The sequence below is a fragment of the Natator depressus genome, chromosome 7 (genome assembly GCF_965152275.1).
Source record: "Natator depressus isolate rNatDep1 chromosome 7, rNatDep2.hap1, whole genome shotgun sequence".
Lineage (NCBI taxonomy): Eukaryota > Metazoa > Chordata > Testudines > Cheloniidae > Natator > Natator depressus.
Genome location: NC_134240.1, coordinates 82,605,436 through 82,627,748, shown reverse-complemented (window position 1 = coordinate 82,627,748; position 22,313 = coordinate 82,605,436). Strand labels below are relative to the sequence as shown.

Sequence of the window (22,313 nt, the reverse complement as noted above, 5' to 3'; positions counted from 1 at the left end):
GAGAGGCGATATGAAATGGGCGAGAACCAACTTCAATGCCTAGACAGCAAATGAGAAAAAAATTAGAGTTCAAATTTCAGGGTTGACTGAGTGATTTCAGGAGGCTGTGAAGGTTTTTATTAGCTGCTGCTCTTCTCCATACTGAGGGGAAGCTACTGGGACCATTGCTACCAGGGTCCAGAATGTGGTGGGACATCTGGAAGGTTCCGGTCTATCCCCCTGTACCCTTGGCTGTAGCTTGTGCTCGCTGCTTTGCTTATTTACACTGTAAGACTGGTCACCTAGGTCTCATGGTATAGTTTCTGTTCCCTGTTTGAATGACACGACCAGATGGCATCTCTTCTTTTTTTATTTGCAAATTTTTTTACAAATATTCCATAATTTCAGTGTCTCTCTCATGCCAATAATAAAGAATTTTTCAAAATGGCCATGATGGCACATCCTCCACAAATATTCTGGTGGACATTTTTTCATTATAACATTCACAACGCCTTTGTTTTCTTCAAACCAGAGCTCAAGAACATCAAAAAAGCAAATCAGTCTGATTTGCAAGAATAATGCCAAAATTCCTCTCCCCCCCCATTTTCCTCAGACAGTATGAAGAATTAATTTAGGGTTCATGGTGGGATCTGAACCATGGATAATTATTTCAACTTGGGCCCATACAATCACCTTGGTTACAGTGATGGCATCTGGAGATATAGTTGATCTGAATATGCTTTTATACATAGCAATGCGTTTTTAACAAAATCCCAATGTTAGGCTGTTTAGCAAAAGAAGAGTTGCAGAAAAACAAGGTAAAGGAGCTGTGCATATGATGCAATATTTAGTCATACCACAGTATTGTGGAGTTCCTTAGGATAGTGTTTCCCAAACGGTGGGTCGCAATCCACCACTGGGTTATGGGAAGTCTAGATGGATTGTTGGCCAGTGTGGAGGAGAAGCCTTGTTGGCCAGTGTGGAGGAGAAGCCTTGGGGGAAGTTGGAGAGCAAACCTGCCCTGCACTCACCCAACAGCAGCGGCACCCATCTCACAGGCCTCGGCCAGAGTCCCTAACCCAGCCACTGCAACCTATGCGTGGGGTCACATTACCACATCGTCATGGAGGGGCAGCCTGGCCAATTTTGAATGAGTGGTGCTGTGATCTGGTGCCAAACTTAATTGGCACCGTGACTCTGTACGCCTGGTCGGAATGCGCAGAGCAGGGATCTGGGCTCAGTCCCTCTGTCACTGCACTGTGAGTATGGGTGGGTTTGCTATCCAATACCCCTTCTCCTCAGGCCTCCCCACCACACCTGGCTGGGATTCGGGTTGCGATGCCAGGGTGGAGGGTGCTGCTGCAGGTGGTTGATGGCCTTTTGATGGGGCAAGGAAGAGGCCACTGGTGGAGAAGGACGACACTGCCTCGGAGATGCACCCTCCCTCAAACTGTACCCTGCGTGGGTCACAACAAAATGCAGTTGGCGGGTCACCTTAGGACAAAGTTTGGGAACCACTGACTTTGGAGGATAGTTTAAAAAAAAAAAAAAAAAGACCTGCTGGCTGGCTTAAACAGACCACAGCTCTGCAAACTGGTGTGTATATGACCTGAAACAAGCCAGTCAAGGTTATATGGTGAATGGTGCTCTGTGGTACTGTAGAATACGAACGAGAGGAATACGACAATGATTCTTAAGTGTGAGAGAGCTGCACTTTAAATAGAAACACTGGCCTGAATTTATCATGGCGAGTCATTAAGTGAGCCATCATCTGTGTGAAGTCAGAATGACTGCAAATGGCCAATCCTGAGCCTGGTCTTCAAATAGCTTTGTGTGCATTTTTTTTCTTGATTATTTTGTCTCTTGCTGTTCTCTACTTTAATTATTTGTCTGTGTTCTATGGATGTGACTGAAATCTATCTGTACTGTTTATTTGTATATTCCAGCAGCACTTACCTCGTGTTAAGGGCTGGACCACTCCTGCCCCAAAGAGCTCCTAACCTAAGAGAACAAGCAACATGTGAAGGGTGCAGGAGAGAGACACAATCCAGCATGCAGTTTATGTATATTAAAGTAAGTATCAGCGAGGCCTAAAAGCACCTCACTATATTCATTATTAGTGGGCATTTCTGTTTATTCCAAGTGAATTAAACTCCTCCCTGGTTCTGTGCATGCCCGGCCCCTTTCACAATCAGAGTCTCCACCTTCCAACGTTAAGGGCAAGTAGATGCTTCTCTCTTGGTCCAATCCTAGTGCAGGCTTTGAGTGACCACTTGTCAGCAGCATCACTTCTGGAGTAAGGGACTCTTCCACCTGCTGAACACTAAATGACGCACGAACATCATAACATTACTCCAATCCAAGATGGGCAGTTCTCCCTATGACAAATCTCCTGCTCCTCCCTGCAGTGCATGGTTATAATCTGCTGTTGCAGTACATCTCCTTCTACCAAGGGAGTGACGACTACTACTGCCTCCAACACTACGTTTGTGCTCCAAGCCAAGCACAAAGGAGGTCGATGGGGGTGGGGGGGTTGGGTGAATAATACAAACACCCTTTACTTTCCCCATATCTAAGAGAAGAGGGGACAATCTCCATCCCATTCAGCTTGCCCAGTGCTCCTATAGCCGCTTTTAGGCCTAGTCTACACTTGAAACACTACAGTGGCGCTTCTGTGTAGCTACTCGCTACAGCAGTGGGAGGGGCTGTCCCATCAGCAGAGGTAATCCATCTCCCCAAGGTATAGAGTTTCCCCAGTGTGATACTGTAAGTATTTAAACCCTGAAACCACTGATTGGGGCTAGATCAATGGTGTTTGTTTTGCCCATTAAAATGGATTAGATGATTGTATAGTTATCACTGTAGGGGAGGATCACGAGGGAGGAAGGGAAGCTGGATGGGATGAGCCAGGAAGTCTTGTTCAACCCTGTCACCACTCCTTACCATTGGTGCAAAGAGGAACTTTCTTGCTGCAGACAACTGCTCTTGAGAGGGTGTTTTATAATGCTGTTTTCGTAATTCAAGGTCTAACAGGTCTGGCAACAGAGAGAAGCTTAGATTTACAGTGTGGCTTGCTCTAAGGTACAACACTGGACTCGGAAGGAGTCTGAGAATGGAAGGTTATATATAGGCTCCCCTGTTCACTTCTCCTTCACTTGAACTAATAACACTGGCCACAGAGTCTGAGCCTTCAAGAACCTGCGGAGCCAACAGTTGCATCACAGCAGAGAAGCAGGTTAACCAGAGGCCATTGTAAACAATGGCTTGTGTGATTTCCCTATTAGAGCAGGTATTTCACACATGCACTGTGAAGGCTAAACTGCACAATTAGAGATTATCTAAGTGAATCGCCTTTGATATTTTATACCAGACCTGTTTGAATGGTTGTTGGTGTCAAGCAAACTCTTACTTCATTTACAGTTCTTGGGGGGCTTTGTGATATGCAGATTGCCAAAATCAAACTGGCTTGTGGATTTCAGAGAGTAAATAGTTGATTACTTCTAGTCAGATGCACCATTATTTTGTGCTTTTGAAAAGCATGATTATTCAAAATGCTTAATTAAAAAGATCTCCATGTTGTAGCAAATGAAGGCTCTAGTCTAACCTTTCACCTTCAGTTCAAATTGCTCACAGGCAAAATGATTTACTCACATCAGTTTAGACCACAGTAGCTATTTGTCCACTCCAAATCAATAAACACCACAGAGTTTGGTAATGATATAATTGTCCACAGATGTTCAGGAGAGTCCTAGGATTAATCAATGCTACCAGACCGACTACAATCATCTGTATGAGTCACTCATCCAAAGACGTTCTTAAAGGGTGAGGGTGTGTTTGAGTAACAAAGCATCCAGGAAGAATTCCGTAACAGTATAAAGCTGAATACAGATGTAGATTTACAAAAATTACTCGGGTTTATTGGGTGCTCCACTTGAGACACATGAAAGGTGGGTTGGTGCTCATTGCTTTGTGAAAATCAGTTGTCTTCAAGCTGGGCCCCCCAAAATCACTATTCACTTTTGAAAAATTAGGACATCCTTTTTAGAAAGGAAAGTTAGAATTCTTCTGAATTTAACTAAAAGGCTATGCTATTCCAGGTTTGCTTCCATGATTCTTGAGCCTCTCATGAGCCCAAGTGTGGGGTCAAAGAGATTGAGCTGACAGTCTCTACTGAAAAGAAACTCAGGGCTAGTGCAGTGAGGACATTAAAGGTTCAGACTGAAGTGTGCTAGTAGAGCTTCAAGGTGTGGGAATTCAGTACTGGAATAAAAGAGGCCACACAGAGTTAATAGCAGGCCTAGCTGTTGTGCATTAGGATGGAAGTATATTGTCAGCATGGAGTGGGGAAGGTTGCACTTAAGTGATTAGAGACCTTATCATGGGAAACAAATGAATTCATGGCTGCATTAATTGCATCCAGAAATGCTCCTTCCAGCTTGAGTCCCTTTAGTCACCTGTTGCTTTAGCTTGTGTGATTTAAATTTGGTCCTATGTGCAAGCAGACTGAAAATCCTGTTGTCACATTGTATCCTCGCTCTGCCAACATGCAAGAAAACACATTGATTGAGATGGTTTTACTGTATATTTGGCTAGTCCTCAGACAAGCCATGTTTAGTGGATGCAATTTAGCATCGTTAAGGGAGTAACTTGTCATTAAATGTAAAACTAAATCTCTCTCCATTACTTGTATTGAGAGTTACTGGAAATAACTATCTTTGTGGCATTCATGGAGCAAAACAGGTGCAGAGAAGATTTAATTGCCCTCTTCCTTAGTGGAAGTCAGATGCCAAACTCAAAGTGCCAGTAACAGGCCAGATAGAAATAACAGCCTGTCACAAACGGGGGAGGCATTGCCTATAGAAGCCAGAACCTCAGGCACCAGAGAGCAAGGAGGAGGTGAACTGTACTCTTGCAACATTCCAACTGCATGCCACTGTATGCTAAGTGATGCCAATCCATGCCAGGATCTTCTATTTCATGTTCATCTCTGATTCATGTCAGTCCCAATAATCCAAGTCATTCTATGCCCACTTTCATTTGCTTTTAATATTATGGTTGTAGCAGGGCTTATAAATAGATAATAGTATAAAGGCCAAGACCAACTTTACCTACACGCACAATGACTAGTTTAGAATTATAGGAAGAAGGGTGGTGGCGTGTTAGAGATAATTGTTTTCCAATGCAGTTTATGCTGCTAACAAAACCTAGCCCTTTTCTAGGCGGTTTTTGTTTTAAATGCTGAGCTCTCAGCCAGAGGCCAACCCTAATTATTTTTTTTTAAAAATGTTGGATGCTTTACATTTTCCAGCCTCCATAATTGAAAAACCAAATTTCTATTCAAACATGGTAGTTTAATGGAGACAGAGCTGATTGAGGGAGAAGGAGCCAAGGAAATAGGAAATGACTCTAGAAGCTGATGTTTTTTTAAAATCAGTGTATAGGGCTTAAAAAAAAAATATCCAAAACCTGGGGAAATTTTGCATGTACTCTTCAGACACCAGAGTGACTAAAGTGTTCTAGCGGGAAGGGTGGTCACACTGAAGAGAAGCGGAGTACGGCTGAGAATAGAGGCGGATGCGAGGCAAGGTTGAATTTCATACATGTAGCTCCTCTCCCTGCTAAAATGTGAACTTTGAACCCCACCAGAAAGGCAGCGGCAGCTCGTCTCTTTATTTCTCCCCAAGCATGTTGGGGGATTCTTCAGCCCCGTTTACCAACTGCACGTATGGCCAGGTGCTTTGGGCCAGAGCCTGCTCTCCCTTACAGCCGTGTAAACCCGGAATAGCCCGCGTGGCATTGATGGCGTTGCTCTGGCTTTACCCCGGCCTCTGGAGGGATCCGCACCTGCCCCTTGGGTACCTGGGTTAGTCTCAGGGCTTTGCTCTGCCAGCTGCCTCCGTCGTCCTGCAAACTCCCAGAGCGGCCAGGGGCTCGAGGAAGGGACGGTCGCTTTACAGCGAGCAGCCTTATTTAAATAGCGCCATGCCTGCTCCCTGGGCAGGTAAAAAGCAGCCGCTGCCCGGTGAGTGAGTGAGAGCGGAGACAGCCCGCGCTGCGTCCTTCTCCTTGCGAGGGGAGGCTCAGAGAGGCGGGGAACTCACTGGCAAACAGCCGCCGCAGCCGCCGCTGCACCTGAGTCTGGTTTCTGCGCTCCGCTCGGCTTCCTCTCTGGGGGATTTGTAGAGTCACCAAAGCAGCCACTACCATGACATCAGCGGAGGGCAGTTTAACGCGCACTGAAATATTCATTGCCTGGCACTGAGGCGCTGCCTCCTTGCAAAGTGATCAGCAGCAGCTGTGCTGCCTGCACTCATTCGCGCCCCCCCCCACCCCCTCTCTCGTTTGCATCCGAGGGGCTCAGTTTACTCCTATTGTTTCCAAAGCCGGGGTGCGGTCGAATCCCCGGGAGTCCCTGATGGCGCTGCCCCCGCTGCACCCCCGCCCTCTGCTCCGCGGCTCTCGCAGAGGGAAGCAGTGTAAACGGACCTAAGGGGGAGAGAAAGAAGCTAAAGTTGCCCGCGGACGCCATGGCCTCGGACGGAGGAGTCAGCGAGGCGCTGGGCTACAGCAGGACTCCTCCAGGGTGCGCTGGGCTGTGAGGGCATCGCTCTGCCGCGGCTTGGCTTGCTCCGAATCAAGCCGTGTGAACGTTCCGTACGCGCAGCGGAGACGCTGTCGTTGGTGGGCAATGGAAACGGGCTGGAAGTGGCGGGGAAGGGCTCCGAGCTGGAGTTGATGACGGTTCTCTCCCTGCCGGCCCTGAACTTTCCACCCTTTGCAAGGGACTCGTTAGCCCGGAGGAGGGAAGAATTTCCACCCTTGTAGCCCCCGAAGGGGCAGAGTGAGCCTCCTCCCGCGTCGTTACAGAGCAAGCGGTCCCCAGACGCGGTGCGCTCCCGGGCGTCAGGTAAGGCAAAGTTTTACAGTCTCTATCTCATCCTCCGCTCGGTGGCTGTCGGTGTGATCGTGTCTAATCCGGAGCAGCCGGAGAAACACTTGTTACCTCGCAGCCTGTTTCTCTGGATCGCATCCCTCAGCCCCTCTGTGAAGAGACAAACCCCCCCATTTCGTGTCTTTGTGTTGCGCTGTGTTTTGGTGCGGGGTGGGAGGGAGGCCGCCAGCCTAGCTTGGAAGATCAATATTTTAAATACAAAGTGAAAGCAACAGTCGAACTAATTCCCCACTGTCTCCCCCGCCCCCATCTCGTTTCTCTTCTGTTTTGGGAGGAAACTTTTTTTTTTTTTAATTCTCCCTGTCAAATTGCCCCGGGGATTTCGGGAGGGGTTTTTCCGGAGGGGTTGCCCCTATTTAATTTCTGTGCCTGTGATCATTTAAAAATATCTGTTAAGCCCCCCCCCCCCAGCCCTTCCGGTGCCCTGGTGCCCCGGCAGTATGCTGAGATGGGGCATCCCTCAATGGTTGTAAGTTTCTGACAACTTGTAGCTACCTTCCCAATGCAGCTATCGCTATGGGCATGATCGATATCGCGGCGTGCGGGGTGTGCCAGTCTGGTGCCACGCGGGAGAGCTGCATGAGTTTGGATAGGGATTAGAGGGCCTGGCATTCCTCCTCCCTCCCCCGCTTATGCATGCGGTCCTTCTAGGTAATGGGCAGAAGAAACCCGCTTCCCCCCAAGGACAAGCTGAATCTTGTGTATCTGGTGCCATGGATGCGCATCGCTCTTCAGGTGCCGGGTTCATTCACAACATTGGCAATGCAGAGGCTGTGCGTAGTAACACCCCCGCTCTGGCGAGGGATCACAGCACAGACACCGCCTGTCTGTCCACACACGGGGTGTCTCTGGCCAGCGCCTCGGTTTCCCGCCGAACCTCTCGGCGTGCCAGAGCAGGGGAAATCTTTGCCCGCTCCGCTGGGCTCCCGGCTCTGACGAGCTGAACCGGCGAGCCGCAGGGCAGGGGAAGGGGCGAGCCAGGCGCTGTCAGCTGGCCGAGCGGAGTGTCCCCGGGGCCCGGCGCTGCACAGCCCCTCGCCGGGCGGGCGGGGTTCGCTCGCACGGCGGGCAGCTTGGGGGCACGTTCAGTCTCGGCGGCTCGGCCTCCAAACACCACACGGGGAAGCCTCGACTTACAGACCAGGGATCCTGTAGCGCCTTGCTGCCTGTCCTGCGCTTGAACTAGCTGAAGGGGTGGCTACCTGTTGCAGGCTCGTCTGTGTCCTGGCGTGCGTGTGTTGGACGCAGGGGGTGGTTGGGGTCCCTTTCTTCAGCTCGGGGGTGCTAACGGGGCGCTGCGTGTAGGAGCGGCATCAAACTGGCACCACTCTTCCCCTAGCGCAAACCAGTGGGTGACCCCCCCAGAACCCGCGAGCGGGTCTGTTTAAAAAAAGAATAAGCCATACAGAGGGAAGGCTCTTTGCAAGGCTAGTTTGATAACTGGATTTTATTGCTTAACCTACCACTAGTTCCCGTGTCAATTTCTCCTGTACAAAAAGATTAATATTTATTATTTCTATAGTGCCTGAGGGGTGCATGATGATTTACAGACAGACTCTGTCCTGAGGACAATCTAAGCTAGACAATGGAGGGCAAAGATTAAAACGAAGATGGATGAGGACCAGGAGAGAGGCTCTCATTGTGTATACATTTGGGCCCTGATTCTGCAATGAGAACCACGAAGTGGCCTTCTGCCTGCATGGAACTCATGACAGGATCAGGACCTTGGATGGTTCCTGTTTGTTTGGAGTATCTTTTTTGAGTGGGGGGAGTGAATTTGAATTAATAGGTTAACATACTAACAAATCAAAATAGAAACGATCAATCTGTGAGCACAGTAGGGTAATAAGTAATAGCCACCATGGATTTATTAAGAATAAGTCATGCCAAACCAACCTACTTTCCTTATTTGACAGGGTTGACAGCCTACGGCATAGTAGGGGAGCCATAGTTGTGGTATATCTTTATTTTAGTAAGGCTTTTGACACCATCCCATATGACATTCTCTTAACATTCTCATAAGTATGCAAACTAGTGAAATTACCCAAAGCTGGGTGCATAACTGGTTGAAAGAGCATACTCAAAGAGTATTTATCAATGATTCACTTTCAGACCGGGAGGCTGTATCTAGTGGGGTCCCCATGGGTCTGTCCGGTGTCCACTACTAGTCAATATTTTCATTAATGACTTGGATAATGGAATATAAAGTGTCCTTAAAATTTGCAGATAAGTCCCAAATGGGAGGGTTGCAAGCTCTTTGGAGGACAGGATTAGAATTCAAAATGATCTTGACAGAGTGGAGAAATGGTCTGAGACAAACAAGATGAAATTCAATAAAGAAAATTGCAAAGTACTACAATTAAGAAGGGGAGAAAAATGCACAACTACGAAATAGGGAATAAGTGGCTAGGTAGCAGTACTGCAGTATAGCGGATCACACACTGAATATCAGCCAACAATGTGATGCAGTTGCGAAAAAGGCTAATATCATTCTGGGGTGTATTAACAAGTGTGTCATCTATAAGACAGGCAGGAACTGTCCTGCTCTATTTGGCACTGGTGAAGCCATGGCTGGAGTACTGTGTCCAGTTCTGGAAGCCGCACTTTAAGAAAGATATCGACAAAGTGGAGACAGTCCAGAGGAGAGCGACAAAAACGATAAAAGATTTAGAAAACCGGACCCGTGAGGAAAGATTTAAAAAGAAGTGGGCATGTTTAGTCTTGAGAAAGAAGGCTATGGGTGGGGGGAGTGGAGGGGAACCTGATAGCAGTCTTCAAATATGTTAACGGCTGTTTATAAAGAAGACAGTGATTGATTGTTCTCTGTGTTCACTGAAGATAGGACAAGAAGTAATGGGTTTAATCTACAGTGAGGTAGATTGTGGTTAGATAGTTGGAAAAAACTTTCTAACTATAAGGATAATTAAGTTCTGGAATAGACTTCCAAGCGAGGCTGTGGAATCCCCATCATTTGGAGTTTTTAAAGAACAGGTTAGACAAACAACTGTTAGGGAAGATCCAAATGTACTTAGTCCTGCCTTAGGGCAGGGGACTGGACTAGCTGACCTCTCAAAATCCCTTTCAGTTCAAAATGTCTATGATTCTATTTTTGCTTATATGTTGTATCCACATCCTCCATCCTTTGCTTGTTTGTATCTTTAGACTGTAAATTCTCCAGGACGGGGATTATCTCTTCTTTCTTTGTGCAGCACAATGGGGTCTTGCTCCTCCTCTGAATCTATGGGCACTACCATAACATAAGTACTTACTACTAATAATTAATATTTGAGAGAGAAGCAGGGTCTGGCAAGAGGTCAGCCATGAAAGGATATCTGAATGGAGACCTGTTTGCAAGCTGTGTGGTATGTAGACTCTTGGAGGGTATTCCAGTTCTGAGGGCTCATAATCACCTCTTTAATGTGGTGTTCTCTGCCAGGAGCGGAGTTTCCACAAAGAGCTGCTTCGTGCCACAGGGTCTTACTGAAGTGGAGCTATCATTATTTGTAGATGCACCCAGCGTAGCTGTACCATCACATGAAAAATTCAGGAAGACCAAAATGATCACAAGACAAAGAAGAGTATTTCTTCTTGCCTTGAGATCACCATGACAAAGATGAAGCCATTAAAGCACCTGGAGAAGTTTTAAATTGCAGTATAGAAAAGGAAAAGGAAAGGAGTACTGCCTTCAGGCAGTGGTAGTAATGGAACCATCAATCTATTGTTACTGTTGCATGAGACAACTTCTTTTCTCCTTTAGAAAGACATCAGATAGTTGATTCACTCAAACGGAGGTCCTATAGAGGCCAGTGTTTTCCCAGGACTCAACATCCCTGGTTGGGTGCCAAAAGACATAGCTATAGATTTTTATTTTTAACTGTGAGCTTTTCCTGGGGATTTTCATTATAATGATAAAGGCTAAGTAAAGAAGTCTGTCCTAGTGAGACAGGGTAAGTGCCACCCTCAATCCTTCCTGTGCCATGCGGGTGTAAAACACTACTGCCGGTATGAGAACCAAATTCTGATTTGGGAGAGTCTTACATCCACTTTACACAGTTGTAAATGGCTATACTAGGTGCAGAGAGACTGGCGAATCAGGCCCATAATAGTCAGCTGTGGAATACGAGAAGGCAAACTGAAGTATCTGGGATGTGCATGAGGAAGAGGACAGTCAAGAATCTGGCATGTCTAGTGATTGATATGCCCAGTTCCAGTAATACCTGCTTAGTGAAAGTCTTCAGGAAAGGGACAGAGACTAGGAAGAACACACCTGTCCCAAGGCTGCAGCAAGCTGCCTGGGCCACCACTGAGCAACAGTGACATATTGGTGAGTGGAAGGGATGTTTAGGAAGTACAAGAGCAATAACTTAGTGGAAATGTCAGTGTGAGAACTGCTGTGCATGCCAAGAAATCAGCTGCTCTGATTGCTGGAGTACGTGTTTGCATTTCTTATTACTTAACATTGTGTTTTTTACATATATATTTGCTTCCATATATTTGCTATTGGGAGTGCACGTTTCTTCTGGAGTGAGAATTGAGGTGAGCAAGGCTGCCACTTGAGTAGATGACAGAGACCAAGTTGAAGGGGAGGATGCATAGTGATTACAGAAGAAATGACACAGTGGTTTTGATTTTGACAAATGTTGTTGTCATGTAAATTTTCTTGCATCCACGACTTTGCAAATCAAAGGCCAAATGACTCCTGGTTTTGATTTTGGATGCCAGGCAGGAAGCAGGGAAAGGCTGCTAGTAGAAAAAGGAAGAAGACTGAACGTCCAAAAAAGAGTAAGGTACAGGAATGTGAATGTACCACAGGAGCAAGGGTTTGAATTAGACCTCATCTGCAGTGGTTCCTAAGAACAGTTTAAAAAAATTATAACCAGGCAGAACTGCTTTATAGCTAACGAGAGTTGGGGGTATCTTAAAATGAATAAAATACAACACTGAAATGGAAAATGGCTTTTTTAACAAAGCAATTTTTTACAAATGAGTTTATCAAAAATTATTGGGTTTTCAGGTTGTTTTTTTTTAAATTAGAAACAAACAAACAAATGGACCAAAACAAACAAAAATAATCTTTCACTGAAGTCCTTCAGTGGAAAACAAATCCTTTTCTGACCAGCGCGATTTGTCTGGCCAATGTGGATGGCCCCAAATTATATAAGAACAGTGGCTCTCACTATTTGGTTAGTTTGTTCTTAGTCGGATGGGGACCCGGGTAGGAGCTTTTGTTAGAGTGTCCTCTAGTCTCAAGAGCATTGTTTTGACAAACTCTTGTAACACAATTTGGTCCCTGTTCATACTGGCCAGTCAAAATGTGTTAGCCTCCCATTTGGCTACAGTGGAGTTCAGGCCTAATTTAGATGGTAAACTCATGGGGGCTCTTTGTCTCTTTGCTCTGTGTTTGTACAGCACCCAGCACAATGGGGTCTTGGTCCATGTCAAGGGGTCCTAGGTGCTACCGTAATACAAATAATTAGTAGACCATGCTTAACTGCCATTTTAAACATGGCTGAGGAAAAACAGTTTAGTTATTAACATTCAATTAAAAAATAACCAGAATTCTTGACAGTGTAAGTTTTATTCTTCCTAAGTGTGAAGCAAGAAGGTGATGGGCTGAGGCAGCCTGGTTGATGAGACGAACTAAGAGATGTGAAACAATTTACGGCCTGTGTTAGATTAACAACTGAGCTATCAGAGTAAAAAACAGCAACTTAGAGTTAGCTCTGTGGATACTGAGGGACGAGAGCCCAGAGATGGGTAAAGGCCATTGCATTAATTAGCTCTACCAAGACTCCTTGGGAGTCTGGTGCTGAACAATAAAGAAGGGACAATGTAGCTGAACTCCAAACTGTGTGCAGTGCCTGGGGACTTCCCCGTCTAACTCTTGGGTTCTCTGGCACAACGCAGCATCCCATGTAAACTCTCCAGTTACGTAGTTAGACACAGATTTCTCAATGCAAAATGACAGATTCAGACTCTTCAGAGAAGTCCCAAGTTAAGTGGAGAGGAGAATCCCTTTCTCTTTCTCTCTCACATCCCTCTTATCTCTCCCCTTATCCCCATCTGCCTCCAATTTGTCTGGTGCTGGTGCTCCTCGCCACGCCTTAGCGATGCTGCAGATTTCATGAGTTTTCAGGCCCATGTAAATCAGTTGTTTCTGATCTGGAACCATAACTGTATTTGAGGGGAAGAGGGCGCTTTGGATCTGGGGTCCTCAAAATTAGGATATGGGGAGGTTTGGAGGACCTGCTCTCTAGTAGTGCTGCAGGTAGAGCTTGAGAGGTCATGTGTGTCAGAGAGCGGCCTAGATTTCACTCCAAGTGTAAAATGGGGTGAAATGTCAGGGCCCGTAGCTCCCTGTCATCTGCTCTGTTCCTCAGTTATTCTGGCAGAGGATGTCACCTGCTCTGTTCCTTCCCAACAGATCCCACCTGACATGTTGCCCAGTAACAAGGAGGCTGTGAAGGCAGCATAGTGTAATGAGTAACTACAGCTGGCTGAAAATTTTCCAGTGGCACGTTTTTCCATCAGAAAATGCTGATTCATCTAATCAAAATGTTCTGCTAAGTAACAGTGTGTCCTGCTCCTTTAAGGAGGCCTTGGGTCAGGCAGCCCTATCTAATTATCCCTGCCCCACTACACCTGTGTTGGGTGTAGGATTTAAAAGGGGCCAGAGTAGAAGCCAAGGAAACTCTAGCTAGGTGGGACCAGATGTTCAACACAGGACAGAAGCCTGACAAGCTGCAGCTGGGCTGAGGAAACAACTGTCGGTGCATGCTGTGGGGAGCAGGACTAGCTCCTGCATGGAGGAAAGGAACTGAAACCAGCTCTGAGAAGGAGGACTGGAGGTCTCCTGACTCAAGTATGGGGGAGATGCACTAAACTGGGGCTGGGACCTGGAGGGAAAGAGTGTAAGGACTAAGTAAATTAAACCTCAGAGGGGAGAGTTTTAATTACCATTGGACTGTGAGGTGGAGTCTTGTGAGAGAGGGAAACGGAGGCAAGATGCTGCAGTGTCACCTCTGGCCAGAAGGGGGCATGTGGGAGGCAGCCTGTGGGAATGTGTTGGTTTAGAAGAAATTTTGTTTAGAAAAAAGTATCAGAACATTCCGTTCTGGAACCATTAAAAGGAAAAAAAAAAAGTTGAAATGACTTTTTCATTTTTAAATGTTGTTACCCATTATAATATAAAATAAAGACAACATTGAAATGAAATGTTTTTATTGTAATGAAATGGTTTGTTTTCAATGATTTTTTTCCCCCAAAAAATCATTTTGTGGGAAATGTCAAAATTTGATGTTTCATTCCTATTTGGAATTAAAACAAATTTCAAAAACATGGAATTTCCCATGAAATGGAAATTCTGGTTCCCACACAGCTCTGAGAGTAACTGTGGGGCTTGTTGGATTTGCCCTACATGCCACTAGCCCTGAATGATTTTGGGGAGAGCTGTGTTCAATTGGTTAACAAGGGACCCAAGGCACCGATTGTATTCGGCCACCTTTCTGCTCATGGGAATCCCATTAAAGGGTAAGATTGCTTCACAACACTACACTTCATGTATATTGCTTTTTAAAAAAAATAAAAGCAATGAGATGTTTTGTATATTTTCCCCCCCCCGTCCCCCCCAGCCATGGCCTTAAAGGAGTCCTGAGAACTGTATATCTTAAAATTGATTTAATATGTCAAGTTTTTTAAATGTATTGGCTGCCCTCTGTGCAGATGACTTTAAACACAGATCCCTTTTAAATTTAAATAGTTTAGGATACAAGATTTGCTTGATCCGTGGCTGTGCCTTTCTCTTTCTTTAGAACATAAAGAGTCCCAGCTGTTGCTGCTCCTATTGTCATGAGCATATATGTGCAGGGACAACATATGTCTTGACATCATCACTGTAGAATTTTAAACGTAGTGCTTGCTCTCTGATTACATGTCCTTTTATGCTCGTTGGGCAAACTGACCCCAATTGTTCACAACAGCCACTGGAATTTTTCTCCTGTAAAATTCCCTTCACTGAACTAGTGGCAACTACTATAATAATGCTACTTTGTGTGTTTAGGCCCTGGCCTTGCAAGCATGCAGACCCATGCTTAACTTCAAACACATGTTTGTACAGCACCTAGCACACTGGGATCCTGGTCCATGACCTGTATTTATTTCCCCATTTTTGTTTGTTTAGCATCCAACATGTGCTAGGGGCTTCTCAAACACAGGGTCAAGATTCCTGCTCTAAGGACCTACAGTCCAGATATAATGGGCAGACAAGAGATGGGACTCAGATAAAGCAAAGGACTGAGGAAGTGGTAATTCTCCCCTCTCCCCACACCACCACTTCTGTCTTAGTGTTTAAGTGTTTGTTTTTCTCTATTCTTCTCCCCTCCCCCCTTCCTTACTGATTATCCAGAGGCTGGTGTTGTAACATGATCTTGTGCAGATCCTCTCCCAATTCCTGACCAGGGGTCTGGAACAAGTGAAGAAGAAGGCTATCCCTCTTTTTAAAAAACACAAATGATCCCAAGTTTCATACTGGACCCATTGTATATGGGGTTAGGACTTGGGTAGTCCTTTGCATTGCTTATTGGATGTCCAAAGCTGATCAGACAAGGCAATGGAAATAACGCAGCGTCTGAGACTCATCTTGGGCAAGCACCCGAAGGCTCCGACGTTCATGCAGACTATCAAAATCTCCTCTTGAACCTGAAGAATTGAACAGAAACAAGAATAGCTTTTCTTTTGATTGGAAGGACAGAGCCAGGAATGTAGTGAAAAGCTACCCAATGGCCTTCAAATCTCAACAAAGGCTGAAGTTTCAGGTGTTCTGTTTTTAATCCACATTGATTTGCCCCATTCCTCATCACAGTCTGAGGGTATGACATCACCACCACTTCTGAGAAGTGAATTGTAGTCTCACCTGAGAGTATCATAAATGAAAGAATTGAGGAAGGAATGAGGCTGAGGAGGAAGGGAAAATAATATTTTATACATAAATCTTGGTAAATTGTAATGACGGGAAAGGAAACATGGGGAAAAAATGACTGGACAGCTTAATGGGACCTCAGCAACTGATCAGGAATGATCAGGAATGTTTGCATGAGTGTGTTTGTTGTGGCTGTTAACTACTGAACATCTAATAAGTTGCAAAATAGTTTGTTTCATGGTAGGTATTTTGTTTTTCATTTTGTATCTATCCTCCTTTGAGCAAATGAGGTGTAAGTTTTGGTCTGACTGTTCTAAGTAGCTCCTTCTTCCCTTCCTCTTACTACCCCCAATTTCTAAAAGGTTTCAACAAGCAGGTGATTAGCCGCAGCGTGCCCACAGTGCTACTATCTCAGGCAAAGTGTCAGTTTCATTAGCTTGAACAGCTAGTGGGCCTTGGAAAGGTCTGTAGCAGAAAAGTGCCTCTCCCTGAGAGTTAAGTGAGCTTTGTGCAAAATCAGCAAGGACACTCTCTCTCTTGATTTGGATGAAGAGAAAAATGGGTCGAAAGCTTTTGCAGCTGAGACTGCTTAGAGCGACCTGTGCTTCTGGAGCACCCTTTGGGGTTTTTTGAGATTTGCCCTTTCAGCCCCCCGCTCCACAGTTGCGGGAATGGACAATAGCCACACCGGTTGTTTATTGCAAACACCGGAACTGGAGTAGTTAGAGATGGAAAAGAATGATGAAATCCATGGAGTCTGGTTCATATACCGATACTGAAATGGATTTTAGATGGAGTCTGGGTATTTGGGGTGGGCAGGGAGGAACAGAAATTTGGAAGGGCTTTAAAATATAGCTTGATTTCTGATATTTGTGAATGTCCAGCTTTTAAATCAGTAAGCTTTTTTACTGAACTTGCTGTGTTTAGCTTTTGCATCCAGAATTCTTCACAGGGGAAAGCACAACTTAAGGAAAATAGAGGAGGCTTTTCTTTTTGCTGGGAGAGGGGAAATGTTAAATGTTTGGGCCGAAACAACAGAAAGATGTACTCCAGGCTAGTGTTTCTCAATGTCTGGTGCCAGTCCCTGAGATCTCCCTGACACAGTTTAGGACAGCAGCAAGCTGGCCCCTGGTATCGAAAAGGTTGAGGAACACTGCTCTAGGCAAACGCAGGGCAAATTCACCCCACACAGTGCTGTCAATGCACAGCAATCCTGGCCTGCAGCTCCCTGCTGCTCTTCCAGTGCTGCACCTCAGGCCAGTAACCTACAGACTACAATCCTGAGCGATTAGTGATCTGACTCGTGCATTTGAAACTAAGACAACATTCTTATTCAGTACATAAAAAGTGAAGCTGCTGCCTCTGAATCAAGTCTCCTCTGGGGATGCCTTTGAAAGTTGCAAAATAAATTGTTGTGAGTAGCCAGAATTTCCCAGCCTGGAAAGCTTCCGTGCAGGATATGTGAATGTACAAATACACTGCCACAGGGTGGCAGATTCTCGGCCAATATATGAGCATTCAGGGCTCCTCTTTGAGTCATTCTGATGATCGCTGCTGGAAAGCAGCATGAAAGTGCAGCGTAATTACTGATGAGTCACACTAGCAGGTGGATCTTGTTAGGTCCCACCAGGGTATAAGAGGAAAGGCTGTAGGGTCTGGAACAGAGAAGTCCTGCAGGGAAAATGCTAGGAACAGCTCAGTATAGGGAAGAAATTAGGCTGAAGTCTGTGTGACCTAGTGGATGGGACACTGGACTGGGACTTGAAATCGGAGTCACGGTTGTGTCTCCATTTCCCCAGCTGTGAAAGGGGATGATGATACTGACCTCTTTTTTGTAAAACAATTTGAGCGCTGTGGGGAATTGTGGGTGCACACAGAGCCCGGGCATGGGTGGTGGGGGGAGTGAAGGACAGTGGTATGGAGGCACATGGCGCAGACAGAGTGGCAGAGGAGTGAATGGGAAGGCACAGATGCTGGGGAGAGGCCGCAGGAAAGTCCCTGAGGGATAGAGAGGGATAGGAGAGTGACCCACAGGGAGCTTATGTGGAGGGAATGGAGGGATGCAAAAAGCCGATGGTGTGTGCAATTAGCTTGGTCTACACATGCAACCAAGTGTGTGACACTGTAGTGAAGCCAAAGCCCAGGAAGAGGTGAGTTTGGACTACATGCAGTGTGTGTAAGTATCCAGTTCAGAGCAGGAGGGGGAATCCATGTCCTTACAAACTGCTGTTCAGGTCGGGTTGGATCTTGCTGTCTGTGAGGAAAATAATGAAACTCCCATTGACTTTTATCAGAGCAGATTTAAGCTCTAGGAGCCTGGAGAGTCTCCCATTGACTTCAGCAGCCTTTGGATCTGGATCAGGCCTCAAATGCCTAGCCTTTCCTGAAGCGGTTTGCACCTCATGGGCACTGTGCTGCTGCCATATTTGTGTGTTTTAAATACAGCCCCCTCTGCTGAGTAGAGTCCGCCCGCCATTCAAAACACAAACCAACTCAAACCGCACACACTGACTTCATGTGTGTGTTCATCTTCTGTGTTGCCTGAAGGAAATGTTTGCCTTCCGGAGAGAGTGTGGCCCCCCAAGTGGAGGGTGATTGCTAATGACAGTGGAATTAGATGGTAATTAGCAAATCAACTGCAGAGACACTGTGCAGGCAACTTTGGACTTTAACCAAGGAATTGATCTCCTTTCCCTCTGTATATTGTGCTTGTGTTCACAGCATACACACAAAGACAGAGATGAAAAACAGGAATACTCTTGCTGGAAGGTTGTAACATGACACACTTATTTCTTAGAATTCAAAATCGCACAAGAACCCGCAAGCAGAGAGGGAAAACTGGCTGCTCCCTAGGCTATGAGGCACAACTCACCCCACCTGGCATGAAGAGGGTTCTTTACAGACTGACTCTGCAGGGGCCCTATAGCCTGCAAGCAGGACCAGGACTGTCCCCCTCCCCTTGTCTGCCCCCCCCCCCGACTCCCCCACCCCGACCTCTGCTCTTACAGTGATAGTTTATGATTCCAACAGTCCTCAATACACCACATACTGGGGCAGGGTTGCTCTTTTTTCGTGGTGTGTGTGTGTGTGTGTGTGTGTGTGTGTACAGTGCCTGACACAGTGCAGCTCAGACCCCTGAGTGGGGTCTCTAGCCACTACCACGGTACAAATAATAAATAGCAGTAATAATATCCAATATGGCTGAATGGATGCCTATTAGCAGCCCCTAGCCCAGCAAGGAGGTGGATCTTTCTTACCTCCCTCAGTCTCACATTGTAAATGGGAGGTGGGGTGGGGTGGGGTGGGGGGAAGGAGATGAATCTTACATTTGGCAACTGAGTGTTACAGGAAAAATGGCTTTCTGAACAGACACTGTGCTTCTCAGTGTTAGTACAGTGTTGCAGTTGATTGCATGCCCATCATTGAAGCAGGAGGTCATACACTGCAGATTATACTGAGGACACCCTCTTTTCCCCTTTCTCTTCTGCCAAGATGGGCAGGGGAAAAGTGCAAATGTTGTTTTCCCTCTGCCCACTTTAGTGCATTGGTCAGAAGTAGGGTGACCACGTTTCCCTATGCTGAATGTGGGACACCTGGTAAAATTAATCGTATTCGAGTGAGTTCAGTGGCAATGAATCAGAACTATGCAGTACAAATGTTCAAATTAACGCCAAGTTGACCGAGCCCCTGTTAAAAAGAAATACTGTGTAGCTGGATTCTTTTTATTTGCCACCTTATCTTTAAGGCTTTAGGGAGGGATGACAAACACACACTACCATACACCTCTCTCATACGGGGAGGCAGGGGGTGACCAACTGACCCGACCCTCCCTACCCGGCCCTCTCCACCCTCCATGACTGGCTGGGCCCCTGGGACAAACCCGCCTCTCCTGGTACCTGCCACCATGCCTTCCCAAGTCAACGCGTTGGGCGGGGGCGGCATGCCAGGTCACATGACCCGTCCCGAGATTTCTGCCAGGGTTCACACCAGAATGTGGCCAGCAACAGCCTTTCAGCACTGTGCGGAAGGGAAGGGAGGAGCTTCGAGCCACAGCAGCCGCAGGAGGAGGGACGACCTCGCCTGTGTCTTTGCAGAACTCATCTCTTCCTGCCCCCCGACCCTCTCCTGTGGCTTGAAGCAGCTTGTCCTTTCCTGCCTGCACAGTGTAGAAAGGCAGCTAACACCTCCAGGCTGCTGCTGGTCACCAACATAACCCAGCCTTCTCTTGTAGCCCGGCTACACCGAGGGCAGGAAGGGGTTAAGCCCTAAACCCTAAGGATGCATTGTGTACCAGGGCCCAGGGAACCTGACTGTAGGGGCTTCAGCAAACTGGGCCAGAGAGGTGGGTCAGCAGAGGAGGGTGCCTAGAGAACAGAGCAGCCCTGTGCTCCCTGGGGCAGGAGCCAGGGGGTGGTGGTGAAGAGGGTGTTATGCTCCTGCCCAGGGGGCTGCTGTGGAGCCTGCAGGGTTGGGGCGTGAACAGGCTAGAAATTGCTTCCCCCCACCCCCACACACACACACTCCAGAGCTTAGCTGAGGGGCAAAGAGGCTTCCCCGGGCCAGCCCTGAGTGCGCCAAAGCCCCACACAGCGCTGGGCTCCTCCTGGCCAGTGCCCTGGGCCGGAGGGTTTTGGGCTTTCCTGGGGCACTGGCTCAGCCAGAGGCAGTGGGAGAAGGAAGGAGCCTGCTGGCCAGGCTGTCCGTGAGCTGAGCGCTCCGACCAGGGGCTGGTTCTCTGCTCAGCGCTGGGAGTGGGACGCGCCCTGCTGGGGCGGGATATGGTGAAGTAGAGGGGCCGGGGGTGAAGGGGCAAAGCAGGGAGAGGACAGTGAGAGGGGAAGCACGTAAAGGGCCAATTGGTGGGCAGCAGAGGCAACACACAACCTGCTGGTTCCTGCCCGCACTCACCAAGGGGAGCAGCCGGCCCTGCATGTTGAAGATTTGCCCTGCCACCAGCTTTGCACACCCTCCCCCATCGTCGGCCACTGGATTTCCCCCCCCACCCGCCCAACTGCTGGTGGGTGGGCGGCTGGTGAGCAGGGATCTGGCCGGCAGCAGAGCCCACCAGTAGTGATGTGTGTGTGTTTGTGTGGAGGATGTGTGGGGGGGGGGAGAAGACAGAAAATACGGGACAATTTACCCTTTTTTAAGAAAAGTCAGGACACCTGCAGGAGGGCTTTAATATGGGACTGTCCCTTTAAAAATGGGCCATCTGGTCACCCTAGTCAGGAGGGAAGGAGAGGGAGTTGATTTCATGGAAGGTTTTCAAATGTGCTTTTTCTCCTATGATGCATGGGACTATCTGTCATAGCTACTTGCTCTGACTCTGTTTGGGATATAGATCTTGGGGGTGTGTTTTGTTGTAAGATTTAAGGGTAGATTGCTGCGGCTCTGTTTTGCCAGATACAGTTCAGGAGGGGACTTATTGCAGTATCACCCCCTGGATCAGCTATTCTTTCCCTCCTTTCTTCCCTAGTCATCAGCCATGTTGTGATAATTTTAGAAGCGGGTGTATCTTGGCCATTCAGCCCATGGGGTAACCGGAGGATCCCAATTCTTCTGTGAAATTGCTTGCCTTGTCTTGCTATCCAAGGGAGAGAGATGTTGTGGTGAAGGGTACATAGATGGGAGACAAGACTCTGTATATTAAGCATCCCCCAGCCCCGCCATGGCATTCACAAAAAAATTGTTGTGTTCTTGCCTCCCAAAACACACTGGCCATATTCATGCTCCCTTCTCTCGCATCCCTGTGCCTTGCACCTCCACCAAATGTCTACAGATATGTTGGCCCATATTTATTTAACAAGGGAAGTTTTGTTTTTGTTTTTTTGTTCCCCCCCACCACCACCATCATGGGGTGGGGGGTGGAGAAAGAGGGCAAAATTCTTCACTGGGAACAAATCTCATTTTCAAGAGTCCTGACAAAATGAGCCATAAAATTACAATATTTCAAAGCGCTCTGTAATTCCAGTGCAGATGGCTCTTCATCATGGAATCTGAAAGCTCAGAAAATTTAAAACTCATTAGATTAAAATAAACCACCTACTGCGAGGAAGAAAAGCTTATTTATCAATATCAATTTACTTCTGATTACCTCGCTCTGCGATCTGTTATTTTCAGGAATTATGATTTGTGCATTGCTCATGCCAATGTAATTTTTTTTAAACTTTGGTTTACTTTTCTGTAAAATGTATTTATTTTAAACACCTAGCTAGAAACTAGTGGTAGATTCCTGAGCAGGAGGAGCTACTGGCAAATTGTGACAAAAAGTGAACCATTTGTGTTGCAAAAGAGCCACAAGTTATTGGAGGAAAGGGTGTGTGTGAGTGTGAGTAAGAGCTAGGGCTCTGATGCAAAGTAGTATAATGGGGCAAGGATTTGATCAGGGAGCTGTGAAAGATACATAGTAGAGGTGTGAGAAACATTCCATTCATAGAATTGGTCTTGGTTGGAGCTGGACCTGCA

General features: G+C 46.8%; 1 protein-coding gene across 1 annotated transcript in view; it reads left to right on the top strand.

The window, feature by feature from the left end:
• Window positions 1-22,313, top strand: part of CDH23 (cadherin related 23) — a 552,537-nt gene that overhangs the window by 30,151 nt on the left and 500,073 nt on the right. The window contains exon 2 of the mRNA XM_074958929.1: window positions 1,926-2,052. The gene's annotated coding sequence lies outside the window, so the exon portion shown is untranslated. The remainder of the gene's footprint in view (window positions 1-1,925; window positions 2,053-22,313) is intronic.